Source organism: Montipora foliosa, chromosome 3 (assembly GCF_036669935.1).
Source record: "Montipora foliosa isolate CH-2021 chromosome 3, ASM3666993v2, whole genome shotgun sequence".
NCBI lineage: Eukaryota > Metazoa > Cnidaria > Anthozoa > Scleractinia > Acroporidae > Montipora > Montipora foliosa.
The window spans coordinates 45,144,078-45,160,940 of record NC_090871.1 but is presented as its reverse complement, the minus strand read 5'-3'; the positions used below and the strand labels follow the sequence as shown (position 1 = coordinate 45,160,940).

The 16,863-nt window shown below is 40.4% G+C and overlaps 1 protein-coding gene across 4 annotated transcripts in view; it reads right to left on the bottom strand.

Moving 5' to 3' along the window:
• Positions 1-15,665: 15,665 nt before the first annotated feature.
• LOC137997480 (choline transporter-like protein 1) overlaps positions 15,666-16,863 on the bottom strand; it is a 47,498-nt gene continuing 46,300 nt past the window's right edge. For all 4 annotated transcript variants that reach the window (XM_068843511.1, XM_068843510.1, XM_068843508.1 and 1 more), the window contains one exon: positions 15,666-16,863. This exon is cut by the window's right edge and continues 1,012 nt beyond it. The gene's annotated coding sequence lies outside the window, so the exon portion shown is untranslated.

The following is a 16,863-nucleotide window of genomic DNA, read 5'->3' as shown; positions in this document are numbered from 1 at the left end:
TTACGAAGTAGTCATTCAACCAGGAGACACCAATTTCATCCCGCAACCCCGGAGCGTCTATTAATCAGATAATTAAACTAGTCACACTTCCACAATCAAGCCAGGTTAATCCTGTGTTATATTTTTGGTTTTGGACGATTTTTGGTTGCTTTTGCAAGAGATCTTCGCACGAATTTTTTATTGTATCTGAAAATTGCGTTTTTCACTTACTCACTCACGTTTTGAAGGGCGATTAAAAAGTTCTGTTTCGCGTTGGTCCGCCTGCCTTTTTGACCATTCAAAACATACTAACATAAAACTTGTGGTTTTAAAACACATCTTGGAAAACAAATTGGTTTTGTGTGTGTTTGTTCTTTTTTAATAAATTTAAGAAAATCAAGAAAAATTAACTTTGAGAGGAATGACAAGTTGCCCTCAAAATTTAAGCTAATCCTTTTTGGGGAGCATGTATAAGAAATGGTTGATGGAACGAAAATGGAAGTGAAAAAGTGTTTGTTGATGTGACTTCGTCCAAATATCATCGAGGAGGTGGCATTGACGGCAATGCTTTTATTACAGTTTGAAACAACACGTTTTCTAAAAAACGTTTTAATAAAAACTTGAAGATCTACAATTTCTTGTATAGTAGGGATTGCGGACCAACACGAAGCTCGAGTTAATACGTACAGTGGTTCTCAACAAAAACTGAAGAAAATCAATTTTTGGCCCTTACTAATATTTATGCTCCAAACGAGAATAAGCCTTCATTCTTTCAAAACTTCCAAAAACGCCTTTCATATTTCAAACGCGTGGACATAACATAACAGGTGGTGATTTCATTCTTGAACTTCATATTGAAAACAACACCATGCATAAGCTAACATATTGATTTAGCCAAGCCTAAAAGCGGAGCTCCCTGGTTATTTATTCTCACTGCCTGTACGGTTTGTGAAAATAAAAGGTTTCGAATTGTCCGCGTTTTGATGTTTCAGATTGCTGCTTTAATTATTATATCATTTTCTTTGCTTTCTTCTATAGAAAAATTCATTGCGTAACTAGTGAATTCCACAGTACATTTTACGCTAAAAACCGATATCGCATCAATCACAAAGCCATGAGTACGATATCGGTTTTTCGAGTGAAATTTACTTTGGAATTTACAAGTTTGGTATTGAATTTTTCTCGAACCGCATGAGTTTTAAAAGAAAACAAGCACACACCCTAAGCGAGCGAATGGAAAAGGAAAAAAGACATTTCAGAGTCAACTGTCAATAGCAAGCGAATAGAAGTCACGCTAAAATTAGAAACCATGAAAAACTTTGTCGGTTTAAGGTCAAAAAAGAGTTTTACTGATATACTTTATTCCACGTTATTTCTGAAAACGAGATCATTCACATTTTGATATATTTCACTGAAACACGCCAGGTTGGCTTGGAACAAGAATCGGCAAAATACGGTAATGCAACCAAGAAAGGACGAAATTCAAACAAGATCCGCTCCAACGCTTAAGGACGTTCGCGCGAAAATCTTGCCACATTGAAATTTGTTTCATTTCTCGCCCGAAGTTAGGTCATAAATTACTTATTCCAAAAATGAAAAAAATGGGGGGTCACCGACTTTGCTTCGGAGAAAAAGGCAAGGGAAAAATGCCCTTATTTCGATAGATAGGTCATCATAACGGGATGTAGCCACATCTACCCATCCGTCGAAAAACATTAAAATAATATCTTAGAGTGAAGGTTTCTGTGCATAGAAATTTTAGATAAGTACATGCCGCTGGGGTTGTCGTAAACAGCAGAGTTGAACCTTAGCGAGCGTTTTCGCAAGCGCTACCGTTTGTTGGCGCAGTGGTAAGATCTCTGCCTTCCAACCCTAAGGTCCGGGGTTCCATTCCCTGTTCTGGCGAGACTGGAATATTTGGCGACCTTCTTTCCCGCTAAAGTTCACTCAGCTTTCCATCCTTCCGAGGTCGGTAAAATGAGTACCAGCATGCATGGACTGCTTAGAAGCGGCTGCTATTTGCGCATATATATGCTTCCAGTCCGCTGGGGGTAAATTGATCAATGTAAAGCGCCTTTGAGATGTTAGTGATAAGGGCGCTATATAAATGCACCACTTTACTTCTGGAACTCAGGGCACAAGGAAAGAAAACTTTTAAAAAGATAACTTCTGACATTGTGATTTTTTTTTTCATTTCATCATATTTTTTAGATTGTAAAAAGAACAAGTGATTCCTGTCTTAAAAAGTAGAGGTCACCGATGATCTAAATGAGTAAAATTGATCTTATGTTGCGAAGCTGTTGGAAATTTTAGTTTGTCACGATTTTGCGTGACATGTTACGGAAAGACTGTAACACAAGACAGGATCGATCGATGAAAAGTTTTTGTAAAAAAACAAATTCTTGAGCATAGCAACGGAGTTTCAAGCAGGCGTTATCTTTATTTGGTTAGTACTTTGTATCATATCTCTCCATTGCCGTTTTCTCATCTGTAGTGTGGTTTTTGTGAAATATAATCTCTGGCTATTTCCTCATAGGTCCGCACTATTCAAGTGCTCTATTTTCATGAAAGGAAAGGAAGAGAACTTCAAAAACATACATTCACTTTGAACTAAGAAGTTCGTAACGTAACAAAAACATTTTAAAAAGCCAAGCTGGTTAAACAACGACGCTGACTAAAACTAACCCTTCCTCAAATTTCAAAACTTTCAACCACTACTCGATTAGCGACCTTTTTCAGCCTCCCGGTCCTTTCTCTTTAACGTTTGATGATGAATTTGAAATAAATTTGCCATTCTTAAGGCGACCTGGAAATTTTTCCCCTGCGTTTTTGTCGCCATAAGATCGTGATAAGATCTTAATTAATGCTTGAAGTAATGTGTGACCTATAACAGTCGCGTTATTTGCGCAGTAAAAGTTGCGCACAAACAATTAGTGCGAACGTCCTGAAATAACGTTTAGGTGCTATAAACAAACTTCTGAAAACACAAGCTAGTGAAATGTCCCCCTAATTTTGCGAGACCTCATTTCAATTACGTGTTTATAACACAAGGGCAAAATTTTCTTGTCACTGTCGAAGCACATCGGAAACCAGTTGGGCAAACGGATTAAAAAGCACTTGTTCGCTGGCATTTTAGAGCAAAACAAACAAATCAACATTTACTTTATGTCCACAAGAGAACAGATAATTGTTATTTAATTCCAGTTGATAATAATAATACGATTTTCATTCCTAAACAAAGGAAAAGCCGATTCAACCACTTTTTGAAAATTACAAACGGCTTGCCAAAAATTGCAATACAGAGAAAAAAAAAGCAGCTCTAAGCACTTTAAAAATAAACACTCAGCTCAGTTTAAGTTCATATCCCTCCGATGCTTGACTTGAATAACTGTGTAGCCGCTAGTGTGGACCACAGCTATCATGATATGTCAAACTGGATTGAAACCAGCGAAAAATGCAGAAAAAAACATTTTCCAAAGCGTTTTCCACCTGAACACAAAGAGCGTTGACTGTGGAAGAACTATAGTTGATGTAGCATGTCCGTGTAGCCGCGTCGAGGATTGAGCCTGCAATCCAATCGAAAACCAGTACCTGGTCGGCGGTCAACCTTAGTGAGCTCTAAGCTTAAGCCCGCGATATGGTCACGTGATACTGGCCATCGGATACCTCGTTTTGACAGGTGTCAATTGATCAAAACATGGATGTCCAATGTCTAAGATGTATCCTGTAAATAAGCATGATACTGGTCACATTGGCATACAAGGAGGGGTGCACGTACGTACGTATGTAAGTACGGACGAGCGGACGGTTGATGACGTCATGGTTATAAAACCAAAATTTCTCGCATCGATGGGTTACCGACACCGCGGCAAAATGAGTGTGCATGCTCCGCTTCGAACACATTTGATTCATTTGATTCGAGCTTTTAAGCTCTTTGTTTTTGAGTTTATTCGGCGGTGAAGGAAAAGTTCTATTGGACCTTTTGATGATCAAGATCTCACGCTCAACATGGACTCGACAGAAAAACTAAACAGTAGTTCCGAGTTGTTTCCAACGAGAAAGTCAAAACAGGTAAGCTTATTTTAGGCATGAAATATTTATTTGTTTATGTCGTTTCCATGGAAGTTATCTTTGCCAAACCATGTTTGCTCGTGTTTCGGTCACACCGTTGAAGACCTAAAAGTTGTAAATTTTAAACTGATAACATTTTTCGTTTACTGTTTTTCGCCTAAGGGCAATTCCTCTAAAAACGCCGAGGGTTTTGACAAAACAGAAGTTTTAATCTCTGACATGTGATACGAGAGCCATGGATTTTTCTGTGACCTGGTTCTCCACAGCAAGAGCAATTGTTTGAATGATAGATGGTGATGCTCTTTCTTTTCCAGCTCTGTGTTGCTTTGCAGGACACACCAGGTTGTGGTATCATTAAATTTAATTGATCTCTAGATTTTTGTTGATTTCGTTGTCCCAGTCATCTCACCTGAAGAAATCTTGTGGAAAGTGTTGATATCTGGCTGGCTGTCATTTTGACTGTCATTACTTTCAAGATGTGAGCAACTATTTTTATCTGCATTGTTCGACAAAACCTCTTATTAAGGGAGTCAGTTAAGTTGTTTAGTTTTTTTTATAAAGGGATTTTTACAAATGGGGCACAGATTTCCATGTTTATTTTGAAGTATCTTAAGTGACATCTGTGCATGAAAATGACCAAGTGATAATAATATTATTGTTTTACTTTGATCAGTTTCCTGTTGTTTCTTAAACATGTCATTTATTGGCCGTTGGCAAAACCCGGATCGGATCGGATCGGATCGGACCGGACCGGACCGGACCGGACCGGACCGGATCGGATCGGATCGGATCGGATCGGATCGGATCGGATCGGATCGGATCGGATCGGATCGGATCGGATCGACAAAACCCGGACTGGTTCAATATCAAAATTCCTGCCAATAGACACATGAAATCCCTGGGTCACCAGTTAAGGTTACTTCCCACCTTCACGGGTGTCCTTCCGGAAAAAAGTTCGTACTCGCGTTAGTTTCAATAATATCATAACAAACTATACATCAGAAGAAAGCTTAGTAAATGTAGTTTACGATAAATATACTGCTTTAGCGAGTTTTTCTTTTGGTAAGTGTTAGAATTGGCGCCGGTAAGACGTGAAACCGCCGAGGGTTCTTCTGTTAAATTTATCGGGTATCGGATGCCGCTTCACGAGCAAAATGACTTCACAGTGTTGTTATTCACAAGCCATCAATCAACAAATGTTTGTCAGGAGATTCCGATATTTAGAATAATTTCTCATGGTGTCCATTTACACAACATACCTCGCATATTTTTGGCTACTCCAACCTTAGATGCGGATATCTAAACAACCAATCAGAATATCGAAAACGCCTGAGACAATTTCGTTGATTGATGGCTTGTGAATAACAACACTGTGAAGTCATTTTGCTCGTGAAGCGGCATCCGATACCCGATAAATTAATTAGAAGAACTCTCGGTGGTCTCACGTCTTGCCGTCTCCTGACAATAAAAGGAAAACTCGGTTACACTATATCTGTTGGCGTAAACTACGTTTATTAAGACTAAAAACAAAATAAGTATGCAAGGCTGGTTTTACGGCTGTGAGGATATATAGTGTTTGTTTGACCAATTTTCGTCAGGCACGGCCTGACTCCTTCAGGGAGTTAAATCATAACTCGTACATAACTCCCTGAAAAAGTCGGGCCGTACCTGACGAAGTATTGGTCAAACAAAAACTATATATCCTCACAGCCGTACAACCAGCCTTGCATAATTATTTTGTTTTTAGTCTAAATATTATTTGCTGGTCAGATCTCCCAAGATCCGGCACTTGTACTTTGTTCAGATGGCCCTTGCATACACAAACTGTTCACATTTATTAAGCTTTCTTCTGATGTATAGTTTGCTATGATTTTATTGAAACGCAAGTACGAACGTTTTCCGGAAGGACACCCGTGAAGGTGGGAAGTAACCTTAACTGGTGACCCAGGGATTTCATGTGTCTATTGGCAGGAATTTTGATATTGAACCAGTCCGGGTTTTGTCGATCCGATCCGATCCGGTCCGGTCCGATCCGATCCGATCCGATCCGATCCGATCCGATCCGATCCGATCCGGTCCGGTCCGGTCCGATCCGATCCGATCCGATCCGATCCGATCCGGTCCGGTCCGGTCCGATCCGATCCGATCCGGGTTTTGCCAACGGCCTCATTTATTCTTATTCCAATGCTTAAGTCTAAAACTCTTTCTGGTGTGTGTGTGAGTGTGTGCTGATCTGGTCAAACCATGCATGGCAAGCAACATTCCAGATTGTTTTCAGAGATTGTGATGAGGATTTCAGCGTTGAATATTTTATTGGTTTTGTGATGAAAAAAGCCAGGGTTGTTATTCATCTCTCATTTTTTCCTGCATGAGATCCTGCATGATGACAACAGTATTACTGCAAATTAAACATCACAGATGTGAGCATGTCAGTGATTAATACAAGATGGTTTCCAAACAGCTCTTCAAAATTGTCTAGAAAAGGGACGATAATGATTTACTTGCCACACTTTCTAAGTCAATGTTTGAAAAATTTTAATTCAAGTAAACTGTCTTACTTTCATTAATACAGCTGTATGTTATTCTAGTCTTTCTCTTGCTGAGCATGGGTTTGGATATTAACTTCTGAGAATGCTCCTACTTGTAATAGTCTTAATAATGAATACACGGTACTTACAACAATAAAATTAGAGAGATATTTGAGTTACTGTATATTGTGTTTTGTAGTAACACATACCATAGTAGTTGTTGTGGTTGTTGTTGTTGAAAAGGAATCAGATAGAGTCATTGTGGCTTTCACTATCATTGGGTAGTGAAACTGGATCAGTTGTGCATAATAAAATGTTAGAGTATGAAGCAGAATGCCTCCAGTCTTGCTGGATGTATGATTACATTCCTCTCTCAGTATCTTTACACACAGTGCAAAATTTAGGCTGGATTTTTGCTGGTGCAATGCATGCAAAAGTGAAATCAGTATTTTCCAAACACATGCAAGTGAATGGTTTCTTATTTCATTATCATGATTCTCATGTCTCCCCACCCTCATCCCAGCAAGGCTCTACAAGGTGATCGACAAGGCTGGCGAAAAAAATTAAAGTTAACAGCCAGCTGCAGGAAAAATACTGGAAAAATATTTCCAACGATGGACCACTACCAAACTCCAAGTAAAAGGGAAACATCAGGTAGCATTGGAGTCAAATTTATACTTAGTTTCAAAACTGTTTTGCGATCCTCTCTTAAAATTAAGACTTATTTTCTTTATTTTATTGCCTCGCTCTTGTAAAAGTAACTAGTGTTGTAAAATATGAGAATGGAGGGCAGGTAAGTGACTTATCCAACTTGCCGAATGAGTGGGATGCGGGCATGAAAAGAACTTAAGCTTATTTCTCACTCTCAAATGATTCCAATGAAACAAACAGACGATTTCGTCATTCAACAGGAGCAACATAAGCCATCTTCGCAGAAGGAATTATCATTCTGCCCTTGCAAAGATGTTTACCCGGCGTTTTCCTTCTCAGTGCACAGTTTTCCCCCCAGAGGTTTACCAACGCAGAGACCATCGCGACTAATAACATTACGAACTTCGTCCTTTTGCTCTAGCGCTCGAATGCAAGGTAAAATTCTCCTGGTTTGAACTATAGTTTCTTTGGTTTGAAAAGACACACGGAAGATTAGTCTTTCAGGATGCTCTCTTCAAAATTTAAACCTCATCAAAGTAGTGTTGGGCCTTATTATCGCAAAATGAAAACAAACACAGAGAATTTAAATTGCCGCCATGTTGCCGCGCTGTTGTTTCTATTGAAAATTTAATTGGTACCAGTCCCTCGCGCGTGGAAACGATTCGCGCGTGGCTCAAGCCTGCGCACTCATTTTGCCGCGGTGTCTGGGTTACCATAACTATGGCGCTCTGCGCTCGCGCCTTCTGCACGCGCGGTGCTGCGCTACTATCCGTCAGCTTAGAGATTTCAGTATTTTCCTCGTAACGGTGAATATGCACAATGAAAGCGCATCTAGTTAAAACAAGAGATTATGAAGGTAAGAGAAGTAATCCCTTATACTTGCCCTATTCCCATCGTAATCCCTCTTAGGTTATTTTTAGATATCAATTTTCCCGCGAATAATGTTACCGCGCGCGTTACGTGGAAGTTTCGTGGAGGAGGGAAAGTGCAGCAAATTCTGTACGATGCCATTCTCCGTTTTCAAAATTGAGTTTCATCGGGCCTGATAAAATCCATTGTCTGCAAGATACAGGTTTCAAACATACATCCTTGGAATTGCTTAACTGTCTAGTTTACATTGATACCAATTTGAAGAATTTCCAATCTATCAAACCGTGTTAAATAATTTTGACAGATGCAGATATGTTACCTCTCTTGCATTGCTTTTGTCCATTTTAATGCACACTTTCTCATCGTCTACAAAGTTCTGTCCCTTACAAAACTCGTCCCTGTCAAGATACAGTTTGCAATCATATATCATGGAAATCGGTTAACTGTATAATTCAATCTGATACCAATTTTACGATTGTCTAATGTAGGAAACCGTGTTAAATAATTTTGAAAGAGGGAGCTATATATTACGCGTTCGTTGCAAATTGACTTCAATCCGATCTTACGGTTTTAAAAATTTTTATCATGCGGTCAATTGAAATTTTCCTGTCATGTGTGGTACTGTTTAAAAGCGTTAGCTGTCTAATTTATGAATATCATAGAATTAAGTCACCATAGTTTAAGCCCAATACCAAAATCGAGAACGCGTTCAGGACCAAGTCAGGAATATGTTACTTGGTGACTGTAGTCCGCGATATTTCATTGTGTACAAAATTCTGTCGCCTATAAAACTCGTTACTTTCAAGATACAAGATGCAAAGATATATCATTCAAATCGCTTAACTATGTTGTTTACTGTGACACCAATTTCAACACTGTCCAATTTACGAAACCGAGTTTAATAATTTTGAAAGATGCAGGTATATTTAACATGCGTTCTTTGGAAATTGACTTCCATCCGATACCACTTGTTCATACATTTTTATCGCACTGTCTGTTCAAGTTTTCCTTTCATGTCTGATGTCTGTCTAATTTATGAATATCTAAGAATTAAGTCGTCATATTTTTAATCCCGCGAAGAAAATCAAGAACGCGTTAACGAAGTCAGCGATATATTACTTGTTGACTGTAGTCTGCGAATTGCCAATGTTTACAAAATTTTGTCGCTTATAAAACTCGATCCTTTCAAAAAACAGGTTTCAAACATCTATAACTGAAATCGCTTAATTGCGTGTCTAGTTTTCAATGATACCACATTCAAGGTTGTGCCATATACGAAACCGTGTTAAATCTTTTTTTAGGGAGACAGCTATATTTAACATACGTGCTTTGCAAATTCACTTGAATCCGATAACACGGGTTCAAAAATTTTTATCGGACGCTTGATTCAAGTTTTCCTTTCATGTTTGGTACTGTTGTAGAGCTCTATCTGTCTACCTTATCACCATATAAGAATTAAGTCATCATATTTGAATCCCGCAAAGGAACCGAGAATGCATTTATTAAAGTCAGAGAGATCGTACTTATCGACTATAGTCTTCCATTTGCCATTCTGTACAAAATCCTGTCGGTTACATACCTCGTTCCTTCCAAGATACAGGTTTCAAAACATAAGTCATTGAAATCGCTTAACTCTGTAGTCAACAAGTCACGTTCGTCCACAAAATGTATATACGCGTTTGTCTCAACATCCTCCGCCATTTTTGTTTGATGGTAAATCGCGAACGACCCGAATCATTGGGTGGGAATTTGCTCAGCTGTCAACATTGGTAAAAATGAGGACATGTGATTCGCTATCAGTTAACCCTCGTGGGAATACCGAATCTCGCAGGAAATCCAAAAATAACTTAAGAGGGATTACGATGGGAATAGGGCCAGTATGAGGGATTACTTCTCTTACCTTCATAATCTCTTGGTTAAAAGTAGTGTAAGAAAATGGTGGCCAACGTTTAATGTGAAATATATTTTATACTCGGGATAGAACTGGGGCCAGATGCAAAGAGATATCGTTGCCATTAACCGTCAATTGAGCTCTTCACCTTAGGCTGACACCTTGTGGTGGTGGTAGAGCTTGTTTGCCTCAAGGACCCAGATAGCTGTGCCGGCGGGGACTTTGGTCCCTGGCGAGTCTAACCGTGGCGGATTGCTCGAAGGGTAGAGGCCAGACGAAGAACAGCCCCTGGTGGTCCTCCAGGTTGGGGGTTGGGCCGCGGGCCGATAACCCGCTCCTGGAAAAAGAAGCATATTACAGAAACCGAAACTAGAATTACCACTTCGACCTATCGGGAAGCAGGGGTACAGGGTGCTAACTCCCGGTTGGAGCAACGTGCGAAGCAGAGAATGATGCATAAACCGCCGATGAAATTGCTGTCGCCAAAAGCGTGTGTGAAGATCGGGCAATGGAATGTAAGGACATTGTTTGAGCCTGGTGAGTGTGGTCAGATGATCAAAGAGATGCAGAGATATGATATTAGTTTTCTGGGAATAAGTGAAATGAGATGGAACTCTTGTGGGAGGTTGAGGATAGTGATAGTGCTGTACTCAGGAAAAGATGAAGGTAAAAATCATGAGAGAGGAGTTGGCTTCATTCTGTCTAAAGAAGCTGCACAATGCCTGCTGGAATGGGAGATGTTGTCTGAGAGGATAATCAGAGCCAGGTAACATCTTGCAATGCTATGCCCCAACAAATGAGGCAACGGAGGAGGCGAAGGACGAATTTCTACGACCAACTACAGATGGTTTTGGAGCAGGTGTCATGCAGAGATGTGTAGACCGTCATGGGAGATATGAATGCTAAGGTGGGGATGGACAATACAGGCAGAGAGGAATTGATGGGTAAGCATGGGACAAGAGCTGAGATGAAGATAATGGTGAGAGGTGGGCGAACTTCTGTCAGGCAAATTATCTGGTAATCGGTAGAACGCTGTTCCCCCATAAGGAGTGTCATAAGCGGACATGGAGGTCTCCTGACGGTGTTATTGGGAACCAGATCGAGTACCTGGCATTTAGTAGGAGATGGAGAAGCTCACTGCAGGACGTTCGCGTGTTGCGTGATCAGACGTTGGGTCGGACCACCATCTGTTGATGACCAAAGTCAGGCTAACGATTGCCAAAGCGCGAAAAAGGACAAGTGGCTGAGAGCGTTTCGAGGTCAGCAAGCTGAAAAACTTGGAGGTTGGGAACGCATTTAAGCTAGCGCTGCACAACAGATTTGAGGGTCTGCAGCAGCTGATGGGTTACAAGGAGACCTGCGAGCAGGTACTGGGTAGGTCAAAGACAAACAGGAAGGAGTGGATCAGTAAGGAGACTTGGGAGATAATCGAGCAGCGAAAGATGGCAAAAAACATCACGAACATGGCCAGAACGAGAAAGCAGAAGAGAGATGCAAACCAAAGGTACCATGACCTGAATAGGAAGGTGAAGACGAGGTGTAGGAGAGACAAGTTCCAGAATAAATGTAAGCCAGTGAGAAACGACGTAGGCGTGGTCCTCAGGTTCTCAGAAGAGGAGATGCACCGGTGGAGGGAACACTTTCAAACAGTGCTTGAGCCGCTCAACCCGCCAGAGGTAGAGCCAAATGACAAGCTTGACGACACGACCTACACGACTCCTACGGTTCGTGACATTTGTACATTTGCCGTTCTCTGTTCGGCCACCCTACCATTTTTGACGCTTTACTTGTGTTCATGAAGGGCATTTTATGTTCTGTAATAAAGGAGGAATTTCAAGTGAGTTGAGCCGTAAGATTATGTTGTGGCAAATTTTTATAGGTCATAGGTCTGCTTTGTTTCCGCTGTTATCTGCATGTCGCCTCTTAGATTTTGACACCTTTGCAATTTGCCATGTGTTTATGTATTGTTAAGGCTCATTTCTATTGCAGGATGTGCTTTTAAATCTCCACGAATTTGCTGTCGAGGGACAAAACATGACAAATAAGCTTTCTTGGGTATAGCCATTTTATTTAAGTTAATTATCTTTGAATCGCGTTTGTTATTACATTTATATCGTGCGTGATAAAGTTTTCTCACCTTCTTAACATAGCGATGGAGCTTTGAAGACTTCGGTATCTGAATTGTTGAAATCTTTTTGAAGACAAATTTCTTCCGAACATGCTATTCTTCTTGTTGAGATCTCTTAGAAATAGCAGAATTCTGCTCGGTTCACGAGCATGTCTAGATCGCCTTGTAGCACGTTTTTTAAGATGATATAAAGTTAGCTTTGATAAGTGTTCGCTTTGATTCTCGATAAATTTTACGATGGAAGATTCACTAAATGTAGACAGCTTTGATAAGTCGCTCTTATTCTCCATAAGCTTCACGATGGAAGGTTCACTCGTAATTGCTCGTAAATTTGTCTCCAAATATTCACTCTTATATTTTCGCTCATAAACTAGTGCATCGTAAAGGTCGTTCCCCCAAAAGCTGCCTCGCGCTTTTCAAAATGGCGGATAAGATTTCAATGAGCCAGCGAGCACTTCCAAAAGTACGACAGCGATATATCCCTCGCAATGCAACGTTCAAAAACGACAGGAACGGACTGCATTTTATGACCGGTGCCAGCCTTCGGCTGGGCCCCGGTAAAAAACAAACCCACACAATCTGCAACTATTGACCTCACACTGCACGGTTTCCGGTATGCTCTTTTTGAGTACTTGTTTACACTGATACGGAAAAATCTCGTCCTTCACTCCCTTCGCAGTGCTGTAACCCAAGGCAGCCCGCGCGCATTCCTCTTGATCAAATCTGTTTGTCAGGTTGGAATCCCCTTTGCTGAAAGATTTATTCCCAAAGTAGCAAACCGTATCCCTGGAATAGCTATTCCAAGGATAAATAGTGCTTCCGGGAACCGATTTTTATTCCTGGTACTATGATAGTTATTCCTACAATAGCAAATTTATCCCTGGAATAACTGTTATACCTGATATAATTTATTCCTCCTCTCAGGAACCGGCCCCAGAGAAACAACCTACCTTAGCCGTGTCTGTCTTCGATGCGTTGTTTCGTTTGCGTGAGAATATGATATGAAAAAATTACCAAGTTTTGTCAGAGCTTTGACCATGGTATATTTTAATTTCATGGGCTTGACCCCAAGTCTTGACTTTGAAAGTACAAATCTACATTTTGCGCTCAGTAAAGCTACAGGCGTGAAGTGTACCATATATTTAAACGAAAAATAATACCTTTGTTGAGGTAGGAGGTGAAGTCTGTATACAAGCCAAGTGGCCCACCAGGCTGGAGCTTATCCCAGTGTCGGTGCATGGTGACAAGCAACATTTCTACTCCTACCTGAATGGAATGGTAGTCCATTGCAGTGTTACCTCCAGTATTTATTTCGCTGGTACCCATTTATGCACCTGGGCCGGGTTGTTCGAAAGCCGGTTAACGTTAACCCAAGATTAAAAGTTAACCGGCGTAACAATTTTCTTTCAATAAAAATATTAGCCACCACCCATGTTTTGTTTACTTTGACATGATGCATGCTTCTTTTGTCGTTTACAAGAGTGCGGGGGACACGCTCAGCAGCTTGTTCTTCCTTGTAATCTTAATTCTTACGCAATCGACGTTTAAACGGACTCTATCAAAGTATGAAGTCAATACACCTTATTCCAAAATGGCCGCCATTTAAGTTCTCTTGTTTCCTTTTAAATTAGCCCTTGTCGCCTCGTTCTTAAACTCTAAATTCAAAAGAATGTTCTCCCTTAAACGAGGCAACAAGGGCTAATTTGCAAGTAAACAAAAGAATATTAAAATGGCGGCCATTTTGGAATAAGGTGTATATCAGTGAGGAAGGGAAATCCTACACAGTTACACCATAAGCCGGAAGTCACATGAAAGCGAGGCCTAAGGGCCCTCCTGTTCCGAGGTTGGCGCGAGTAATTATGGATATCAATAAATATAGGAATAAATCACGTTGGAATCGTAGTTTGTCTGTGGTGTTTAAAATCGTTACTTCGAGCGAAGTCCTCGTAATCTGCGCAGCGTGAATCCTAAATTGCGACGCCTAGAGCTACAGGCCCTTTAATAGGGATAACCTCTGGGTCCTCCGTTTCAGGATTAATTGGTTCTGAATAAAGTATTATTAAAACGGAAGGGCGAAAAATATAAACAGAACACCTTGCTAAAGAGCTACAAATATTAAATAAAAGTTCTCGCTAATCCTGGGTTAGCTTAATCGGGCTTTAAACAACTCAGCCCTGGTGAGAGGTAATTTGAGAGTAAAATGTCTTGCCCGAGAGCACAACGCAATGTCCTTGGCCAGAGCTCGAACCCAGACCGCTCCTCTTGTTCGCTTTTGAAGCGCAAAAATGGCCAAATAAAAAGATGATAAAGAAACTTTGAGTTTGTTTGATTCTCATTCAAGAGAAAGCCAAGAAATACTTTTCGAAGCAGAAAAACGTCATAATTTTAAAGGCTTGGTGTGTCCTAGCTATTTTTCCCCATGGCTTTTTAGTCATTATATCGTTCGTAGCTTTACCAGCCCTTTAAACAACTCGGTGTACTTTCAAGTAATGCTGCAATTACTTTGTTGTTTTCTAAAGTCCTGAATGTTGCATAGAATCGCCCATCAGTGTTAAGACATTCGGACGAAGGCGCATTTGATCATCATGTTGTAGGAAAGTAAAACTATCCGGGTTTTCCTAAGTAGAAAGGGCTTTACGACTTCTTAATCCGTGATTTTTAACAATGTTTTAAGGACGTTCGCGCGAAAATTTTCCAACATTGATTTTTTCCGATCCTGAGACTTCTACTACTCTAAGATGAAAATGTAAAAAAATAGGGGGGTCACCGGCTTCGTTTTGGAGAGAACCCGAAAGAACACTCTAAATCTGAAAAATTGGGGCTTCGTTAGCGAATAAGGCCACAGTGTTTGTAAGCCCAAATTGAAATATTGCAATTAGAGTTTTGAATTGATATTTTTTCTGCCAAATATAGTTTAAGTGGGCCTATTAAGTGAATTTAGTGAACCGGTGAGGTTCCTTTAAGAACAAGTTCGTGTTTAGTGTTTATAGTTTCACGCACCTTGCAGCTGCAAGATGGCAGGATTCGATGTCCCGTGGATAGAAATCTTGCATTATTTTTAACTTTCTACATTGATTTTTTGTTCATTTGTGGACAATCTGAAAATCATTGTAAATGTAATCCGCTTCTGCAAAGAAGTGTAGGGTCGCCGAACGTTATTTGTTGTAACATTTACAAATTAAAAGACACCACCGCCCCCTCCCACCCCCCCCCCCCCAAAAAAAATTTTCGGAAAGGGTTATTTACAAATTAAAATTGGAGACGATTTGACATGCCTTACCTTGCATAAGGTGGCTGAGTCCGCAGTACGAGCGGTAGTCAATGTTCTAACGAAAGAAAACGATGACAGCCTTTTTCTTTTCAGCTAACAAACATAAAGGCGGTGCAGAAAATTGCTTTGGCCTCTGAATAGTAGTTACCTTAAATATTCTGAACAGGAACAGCATATTGTGTTCAAAATAACACAGCTATTAGACCTGTTTCTCGTCCGGATTTCTATAAGAAAGAGGGCGTGCGGGCGGTTTTTTTTTAATTTATTATTTCCTATTGCATGCTTTCTTTACACATTATTACCTTCGCCCAGGGATACGTTGGAGCTCTTAGGTCAAATATTGATAAAACGAAACATCAGATATTGATTAAACACAAGTTTGTTTAATTTTGATACACACAAAGGGTTAACAGTGAAAATTTACATTATTTTGGTGTGTACACAGCAGCAATGGGCTTTACACATTACCTTATTTACACATTATTTTAGCTTGAGTTCGAATAAGGACGCAGACAAACGCCATCTCTCTAATTTGATTGTCTTTGTATGAGACAGAGGAGAACTGAGTACAAGGTAAAAGTGACGCCTGTTGGTGTCTGCTCATAAAAACGTTGCTCATAAAGAATAATAAAAAAAGAGAGGCGGCTCTAAAAAATGAAGCGGGTGAGGACGAGAAACGCGTTTGTTTTTTTACTTGGCCTTATCCTACCTGGCGATACTCGATGAACTACGAGCGAGCTGCCATGCCGAACCCCGGCGACTCAATTTTGGCGCGCCAAATAAGAAACTTGGAAACACAAAACGGTTTATATTTTTCTCACTTTTTGCAAACTGGTATGGTTTTAGAAATTTCAGATCTCTTTTCGGGTATATTTAATGTCATCTCCTGACTTGTTAACTGGACTCCAGCACAGTAGGGTTTTTCCCGCCTGCTGAATCCTGATTGGTCAATTCAAATTTCCCACGCGCCAGCCGTATGCAAGGTAAGATCTGCCGGTCCAGTTTGGTGTAAGAAGGCGTATGACTTGGCATTTCGAAACAGGAGATAAAAACATTCATAGAAATCTATTTAGACCAGGAGCAGTCTGTTTCGTTTCCTAGCCCGATGTGAAATTACGAATGCGATCAGGCAAAAAGCGAGCAGCGACCACTGAAGCCGCGAGTTTCCAGAAGCACGACTCGCTCCTTTACCTCCACATTCTTTTCCTCATTTGCATATTTTCGACTTTTTCCGTCACGCGTACGATTTCCGGCACAAAAACTGCTCGCAGTCTTAAAGTCTGTTCAAAGAAACACTATGCGATCTGAATATCGCCCAAGGGCCATCAAGTGGCAGTCAACTTCAAGTGCTACTTCAAACTATTCAACAAATCGCAGTAATATTAATCAATTAATTTCCTCTCCAAAGTCCTTTCTATATTCTGTGCTTTTTCATTGCTATGGCTCTGTCAGAACCATTGACAGGTAACCTAAT